At 37.2% G+C, this 8,130-nt stretch overlaps 1 protein-coding gene across 1 annotated transcript in view; it reads right to left on the reverse strand.

Moving 5' to 3' along the window:
• LOC126334962 (uncharacterized) overlaps positions 1–4,501 on the reverse strand; it is a 65,192-nt gene extending 60,691 nt beyond the window's left edge. Inside the window, exon 1 of the mRNA XM_049997733.1 lies at positions 4,208–4,501. The gene's annotated coding sequence lies outside the window, so the exon portion shown is untranslated. The remainder of the gene's footprint in view (positions 1–4,207) is intronic.
• Positions 4,502–8,130: the final 3,629 nt, after the last annotated feature.

Below are 8,130 nucleotides of genomic sequence, written 5' to 3' on the forward strand. Positions count from 1 at the left end.
AACGGCAGATTTTTTTGTGTCTGTATTATATTTTGGAAAGCTGTTTTTGTGACAGACTGATCTGCAGCATAGACCAAGGTACAGATTAGGCTAAAAATGGCAATATGATTGTGAGTTGGAAAAGCCGAAGAGTGTGAATACAAAAAATAAGTTAGTGGTGAAATGACCAACATAGGGGAGTTTATTACATTGTAGTTTCAATATTTACAGAGATATATACATGAGTGTTTTTTTAAGCCTCTGCTGTAAATGTTGTCCTGCATGACAGGTGTTTTGTATGGGAATAGCATCAACCTGCCTTATCGACCTACTATGCAGCGCAGCCTACTAGTCAGATGCAAGAAACAGTTTTCCAGCCCTCAAAGTGTAGGTTTCCCAGCATGGCAGGTGTGATGTGTTGAAGTAGCATCTGCCTGCTTTGATGGAAACTTACATGTCATCGGATAAAAACTGTTTCCAGGCCCTTGGTATATGGACTGTGCAGCATGGGAGGCATGTCGTAGGAGTAATACCTGTCTGCATTACTTGTCTCTTTTTGCAGTGGATGCATGTGGAGATGAGCATGCCTGCGGGGGAGGGGGGGGGGGGGAGAGAGATGACATGCAAAGAGGAGAGATTAGGTCAGGAGGGGATGAATAGGGAGATAGGGGGCAGGAGGGAGGAAGGGGAAGGAGGAGATGAATAGAGATGGAAAGAAAGAGGGGAAGGAATGGACAGAGAGGATGAGAGGGGCAGATAGGGAGGCGAGGAGACAATAGGCATAGAGAGAGAGGAGAGGAGGAGATGGACCAGGAGCTGTGCGCATTATATGTGACATACATGAATGCAGATGAAGCTGCAGGGTGAAGCATATATAATAACATGTGTAATAAAGGAAAGAGAAAGAGTGGATAAGTTAACAGAAATTAAGTCCACGAGACTTTCAGGATGGAAGAATTTATCGGACAGCAGGTCCCTTGAGTAATGCTGCACATCATGTTCAGAATTTGCCTGTTAGTAAGCTGCAGGATATTTTTTTCCCTACACTGAAGGCACATCTTCATTGATTAGACTTGTGGAGTATTACGTGAGAATCAGTCTCACTGGCAGCAGCTGCTGCAGAACAGAATTTCTAGCTTTGTTATTTCACAGAGGCATTGAAAGAATAACTATTACATTTTAAATGACTTGATTGTAGGTTCTTGGAGAAACACTGTAATTATTGCAAAAGAAAACCTATTGTTTGCCTACCCACAAATTTTTATTTTAGACAACCTAAGTTTCAGGTTTTGTATAACACTAAAAATGGGGCTTATAAGCTGTCATGTATGTAGTGTAAAATAAAATGCTGTAAATAAATTACATGAAAGGTGTGTTTTATTGTGTAATATTATTTGAGTGTCCACTACAACAATCCTCAAGAAAGTATCACCAATTTAGTACTGGAGGGCAGCATGGAGGGTAAAAATCATAGAGGGAGACCAAGAGATGACTACACTAAGCAGATTCAGAAGGATGTAGGCTGCAGTAGGTGCTGGGAGATGAAGAAGCTTGCACAGGATAGAGTAGCATGGAGAGCTGCACTCAAACCAGTCTTAGGACTGAAGACAACAACAACAACTAAACTATAGGTAGAAGAGATGTAGGAGAACCAGCAAGGAGATAAGGAGATGGACTGAGACCATAACAGGCCAGTTGGCCTAATACTGGATAGGAAGTGGAAGAAGAAATTATGAACTGAAGGATCTATGAAAAGGAAGCAACAAAAAACAACTGTGAAAAATCATTTAACAGCATCAGAAGACAAGACAAGATGCATATCAGGATCAAACGAGAAGATCAGGTAAGGGTATTTAATATGCAACACGAAGTATCAAATTGTTTTATATTACTTATTGTTGTCAAGGTATTGTTAATATAATTTAATTAATTTTATTTCTCATTTAAATTATGCTACATTATACTCATGCTAGACAACATGAGTAGTTAAGTCTAATTCTTATAAAAAACTTTACCATCATTGCCTGTCTCGAGATAACCTGTACTTGTTAAGTGAAATACAATATTTTGACTCCACTGAGAAGATGATAATCTCTTACTACTAACTACTTTGCTGTTTGTGTATTGTGTTTTCTTATACAGAAATTGAGGACTAGTCCAGTACTTGCTTAAACAGGTATGAGAAGCTACCCGAACACCACACTCAGTCTGGCTGGTACAGCCAACAGTCATTAATCCACCACGTGGATTCAATGGGTGTAATTAGCTTTCCTTTCTCAGAGGAAATACACTGTATGTTAAGCTGTAGAAGCCGGTGTGAACGAAGCATCAAAATAAAACCAAACATGGGCCAATTGCTAGATCACAACCAGGGCAATTTTCATATTGCCATTTACAGCCAGTTTCGGCAATCAACTGATACATCAAACACTTGATGACATCTACACAATGGATGTTGTTCTATGGATGAATAAACAAATAAATCAATCAATCAAAAAATCACAAAGTTATTTGTCAGAATGTATTGGTAAGCCACAGCTAACTGGACTGAATAAATATTTGGGCTACCATATTTCTCTTCCAGTCATTATGTCAAAAACTATGGGAGACAATTCCTTTGTCTTACTACTTACTCAGAGTAATAAATAAGAGTATATAACAGTCAACACTACATTTATTATTATTATTTTTTTTTAATAACTGAGTCATCCTCCATTTCACCAGTGACGAGGACAGGGCTGGAGAAAATTGGCTATACAAGGACTAGTTACAAAAGTCACATATTATCTTTGATCACATAAAAGAGAACTGGGAGGAATGACAGGGAAATCAATACACTTCCATTCCATTTCACTTCTCTCATTTGCCAGATAGCTGAACTTCTAGTTCCAAAATATAGTGTTTGTTTCAGTTTTTGTCCATTATATTAGTGTGATGCAAGTGGCTAAATTCCCTTCCTATGTTTATACTCAATCTCTTCCATATTTTAAGGGATTACATAGTTACACATGGTGACTTCATAAAAAAACATGTATGCACACAAAATGATGAAACCATTTGCATTTAAATACTTAAAAGTTGGATAGTAAATAACTATTATGAATTAATTTGGTACTTTTAGTTCTACAGTACCACTCAAAATGATGTGAGCCCTCAGTTTAGAAAGCGGTTTTCATAATAGTTCTAGGAGTCCAACCACAAATTAGCCTGAATTAAGAGGGTGGAACAGAAATAGTCAAATTATATAAACTGAACGAAGTTATTTGGATAGGGAACTGATATCCTACATGCCTCAGGTAGTTTCTCTTTTCTTTCACTTCTCCATAGGATAGGAGTTACTTTGCACATTACAACAACATTCATATCATTGTCTTTGTGTTTCTTTGTCTTCAGATGTCACAACAGATGTAAATGACACGAGAATACATATTTATATTCGACATATTTAATTGTTCACATGCAAGCAACTACTTCACCCATGCGGATATATGGGGCATTCGTATAGTAAGTAGTGCTATACCGAACATATGACGTACAAAGTAACACCTTTGTTACTACATACTTAAGCATGAGTCCGCCCGCTCTCTCTTCTCTTTCACCACTCAGTACATATTATTGTGTTCTTTAGTGTGTCCACAATTTCCAGTTCTTTTCGCCCTCACAAAATCAAATGATAATCTGTGGCTGATTCACTGCATTCAAATGACGGTCAGCAGTTACAAAATATCTAATAAACGCGTGTAGAAGTCAAGGATTAAGTAATGTGTGTGTATGTGTGTTGAGAGGTAAAATTCATTTTCTCACATTATGCTGGAATGGTTGAAATTAATTTTCAGACCATAACTTGTTTTAGGAATTGTATTGGTTCAACAATCCTTTTTCATTGCTACTTTATCGTAATGGGGATCGCCGAATCCTCACAAGGTGTTTCTACTATTGTCACAAGCCTCCTTGTGCGATATGTGTCACGATACATTGAAATAGCATGCAGTTCTCGCACCTTTAAAAGTGGTTATAAAAGAGTGGTGACATGGTAATTACTATTACTGTTCGATATTGATTAAAAGAAATCGCATTTAATTAAGAATAGCAATGGTATATACCATTAAAGCTTTAGCAGTGTGTTCTTTAATCACTGTACGTATTATTATTTCTCGCATAGCATTTACAACTTTGTTTTTGCGTTATGCACTCACTGGAATATTGCAGTGCTTAGTGTGATACTAACCAACTTCAGTCGTACACACAGCTGGTCAGTTTAATAACAAACACGGCTACTTTGACAGTTTTGACAGCTGAAGACGATCTTGACAGATGGCTTAACACATACCAGGAGACTTTAAACTATATTCACCAAAAAGGAAGTGCATCGGATTGGCTGTTAATAATGAAGTGAATTTATATTTACATTCGTAAAATAGCAATTCTACGACAATTACAACGTCGTAATGGTAACTACTTCTGAAGTAATACCACACAGCAAACAAAACTATTGAAAATGTGATATAGGTCATGTAAAATCGATGTTTATAATCGATCAATGCATATCGATTATAAAGTGGCTGATTTCATGCGTTCACTAATTTACGGTACTGCAAATATCAAGATTCGAAAGAAAATATTCAAGAGTTCAACACAACGAACTCATTCAGCAATATAATTGAAGCCTAGAAGTATTCAATCAGCATATCACACAATAATTTCATTGCTTGCGCTGTAGATTGTGAATCAGGATAGAACTAACTACAAAATGATACAAACAATACCCGACAAAGCCAGGCGCGACCTTTAAACAACTTTATTGGATTCAACCATGACTGTCGTAGACTTTCATAATTGTCAGACAGTGTGTCAAGTAGTCGCACTATTAATGATGGATAATCAGGTTTCACAGTTGAGTTGCCGCATTTGAAGAAGTTTTAGAAACGAGCGAATGTGTCACCCTGTCATCACCAGAACTCATGTGAAGTTAGTTAGATACGTATTCCATGGATCATTTTGCACAACAGATCGGAATGGTATGGAATGAGTCATTTTACATTCACATTGCTAAATAATTTGTACATGCTTGCATTCTGAAGTATATATATATATATATATATATATATATATATATATATATATATATATATATATATATATATTGCAACTAACTCATTTCATTTCTCCCTCCGATAAGCACGACGACTTTCATAAGATATTAATACATCCAATAAATGTTTTAAATCTTACCCACCATGACTGTCGTAGACTTTCATAATTGTCAGACATTGTGTCAAGTATTCGCACTACTAATGATGGATAATCATTAATTTTACATTCACATTGCTAAATAATGTGTACATGCTTGCATTCTGAACTATATATAGTTCTATATATAGTTCAGAATGCAAGCATTGCTAAATAATGTGTACATGCTTGCATTCTGAACTATATATATATGTATGTATATGTATATGTGAATGTATGTATATGTGATATATATATATATCACATATATATATATATATGTGTGATATGTATGTATATGTGAATGTAAAATTAATGATTATCCATTCTGAACTATATATAGTTCAGAATGCAAGCATGTACACATTATTTAGCAATGTGAATGTAAAATTAATGATTATCCATCATTAATAGTGCGACTACTTGACACAATATCTGACAATTATGAAAGTCTACAACAGTCATGGTGGGCAAGATTTAAAACATTTAATGGATGTATTAATATCTTATGAAAGTCGTCGTGCTTATCGGTGGGAGAAACGAGATGAGTTAGTTGCACTGTTCGCTACAAAAGCATGACAATAAACAGAAAATGCTGTCACATCACTGGCAAAAATGTTACTTCATCAAATAAATACGAAAAGTCGACAAACAATAAGAAGCTGAAATTTTTAGATTGTTTAAATGTCAGACACAAACAAAAAACTGTCGTCAGCCAAAATGAACTACCTGACCAGAATTTCACTGCTGAAGTATGGAGGACGAATCACTTGGCCAAGAAAGCTGAGTGGTACACAACGTTTACTAAGTTTGCATAACCACTGCAGACACGTATGGGCAATGAGTCATTTGCGAATGCACTAGGGAAAGGGACTATTTATTTTGAAGCTTTTGTCGATGGATAATGGAAGTTATGCCATATGGATAATGTTTTGAATACTCCAAAAGGGCGAAGAAATATCTTTTCTGTATCATCTGCTAACTATAATGGCTTAGATTTTTATTCGTCGAAAGACAAGAGTAAATTCCGAAACGATGGGGTTGTAAAAGTGTGTGACATACTATGTTACAACTTATTGAAGATACTGATTCAAGCAACAAAACAAATTCGTTCTCACAAACCTGAGGTGCCAAAGGCCTTGCCACAGTGGTAACATCGGTTGCCGCCAGATTACCGAAGTTAAGCGCTATCGGGCTGGAATAGCATTTGGATGGGTGACCACCCAGCCTGCCGAGCACTGTTGGCAAGCAGGGTGCACTCAGCCCTTGTGAGACAAACTGAGGAGCTACTTATAAAGAAGTAGTGTCGGGCTGGGCTAGGACTTGGATGGGTGACCATCCAGTCTGCTTAGCACTGTTCGCAAGCACAGTGCATTCAGCCCTTTGAAGCAAACTGAGGTGTTACTTGATTGAAAAGTAGCGCCTCCAGGCTCAGAAACTGACATACAGCCGGGAGAGCGGTGTGCTGACCACATGCCTTCCATATCCGCATCCGGTGACGCCTGTGGGCTGAGGATGACACGGCGGCCGCTCAGTGCCGTTAGGACCTTCATTGAGTTTAGTTTTTTTTAGTAATCCTGATGTAAAACTTGCGTTAAGGGAATCTCTGTAAATTTTGCGTGAACGTTTGAGTTATCTGAGCAAACGTCATGTCCAGTAATTCCTGAAACAACGTGGTGATAAAGTTGAATCCTTTGGTGAGGAATTTTGTGAGACATATATTAAGGGGAAGCAGCATCAGAGCAGTTTTCAGTCATGGCAGCAGTGTGCCACACAACTTGGAAAAAAGGTTCATGCTGATCTGTGTGGAACTGTGCAGTGTAAATCAAGGAAGGAGCAGTATACTTTCTCTGCTTTTTTGTGATTTTCCAAGATTATGCATGGTATATTTTCTCAAGCAGAAATATGAGGCTGCAGAGAAGATTGTGGAAATGGTGTGTAGTGTTGCGACTTCTTGTGGTCAACTACTAGAAGCATTTAAGTGTGATGGCAGAGAGGAATTTGATAATAATCAAGTTAAAGATGTGCCGAAATTAAATTGTATACAACTCGTCATCATAAATCTTTACAGTCCAGAGCTGAATGGATGTGTTGAGCTTACCAACAGAACTGTGGCTGAACTGGCTCAAATCATGTTGCTAGCTCAGAGTCTGCTAAGTTTTTGTTGGCAAAAGTAGTAAACACAGTTGCTTATGTGTTAAATAGAACTGGTACAAGCCATGTGAACGGCAGAACAACCTATAATGTATTCGCTGGAAACACGGTACAGCTGAATTGACTTAATAATTTTGGGGCAAAGAGTTTTTTCATATTCTAAAGGAAAAGCGAAATATATCGTTTACAACTGAAAACCAGGAATCTTTTTCAGTTATTCTGATGGTGTTGATGGATTTTGAGTGTGGTTTGAATCAGAAAACAGCATTATTCAGAGTAAGGATGTTGTTTTGAACCTGAGAATACTGGAAGGACAATGATAGTATTTCAATGTGAAATGGGCGATGAGTAGTCATCATGAGGATGATGCAAGTGTGTTTAAAAACCTGCAGAAGCAAGTTCTAGTGAAAGAGAATTGACATATAGGCAACAACTGAAGAAACCAGACCATCTTATTGAAATGATGCTCCCCAAAATAAATGAGCCTAAGAATTATATAGAGGCTACTAATTCTGTAGAACATTAACACTGGAGAGTAGTAATTGAGGAAGAAATGTTTGTTGGAGAAAAATGTACACTGACTTTGGAACCTCTGTCACCAGATCATAAGCCCATTACAAACCATTGGGTTTATAGGATTAAGTGCGAAGGTGATGATAAAATTGATCACTACAAAGAACGAGTAGTTATTCATGGATTTAGTCAATAAGGAGGTATTGACTATAATGAAACATTCAGTCCTCTTGCTACATACAATATAATTAGGAC

Source organism: Schistocerca gregaria, chromosome 2 (assembly GCF_023897955.1).
Source record: "Schistocerca gregaria isolate iqSchGreg1 chromosome 2, iqSchGreg1.2, whole genome shotgun sequence".
NCBI classification, from domain to species: Eukaryota; Metazoa; Arthropoda; class Insecta; order Orthoptera; family Acrididae; genus Schistocerca; species Schistocerca gregaria.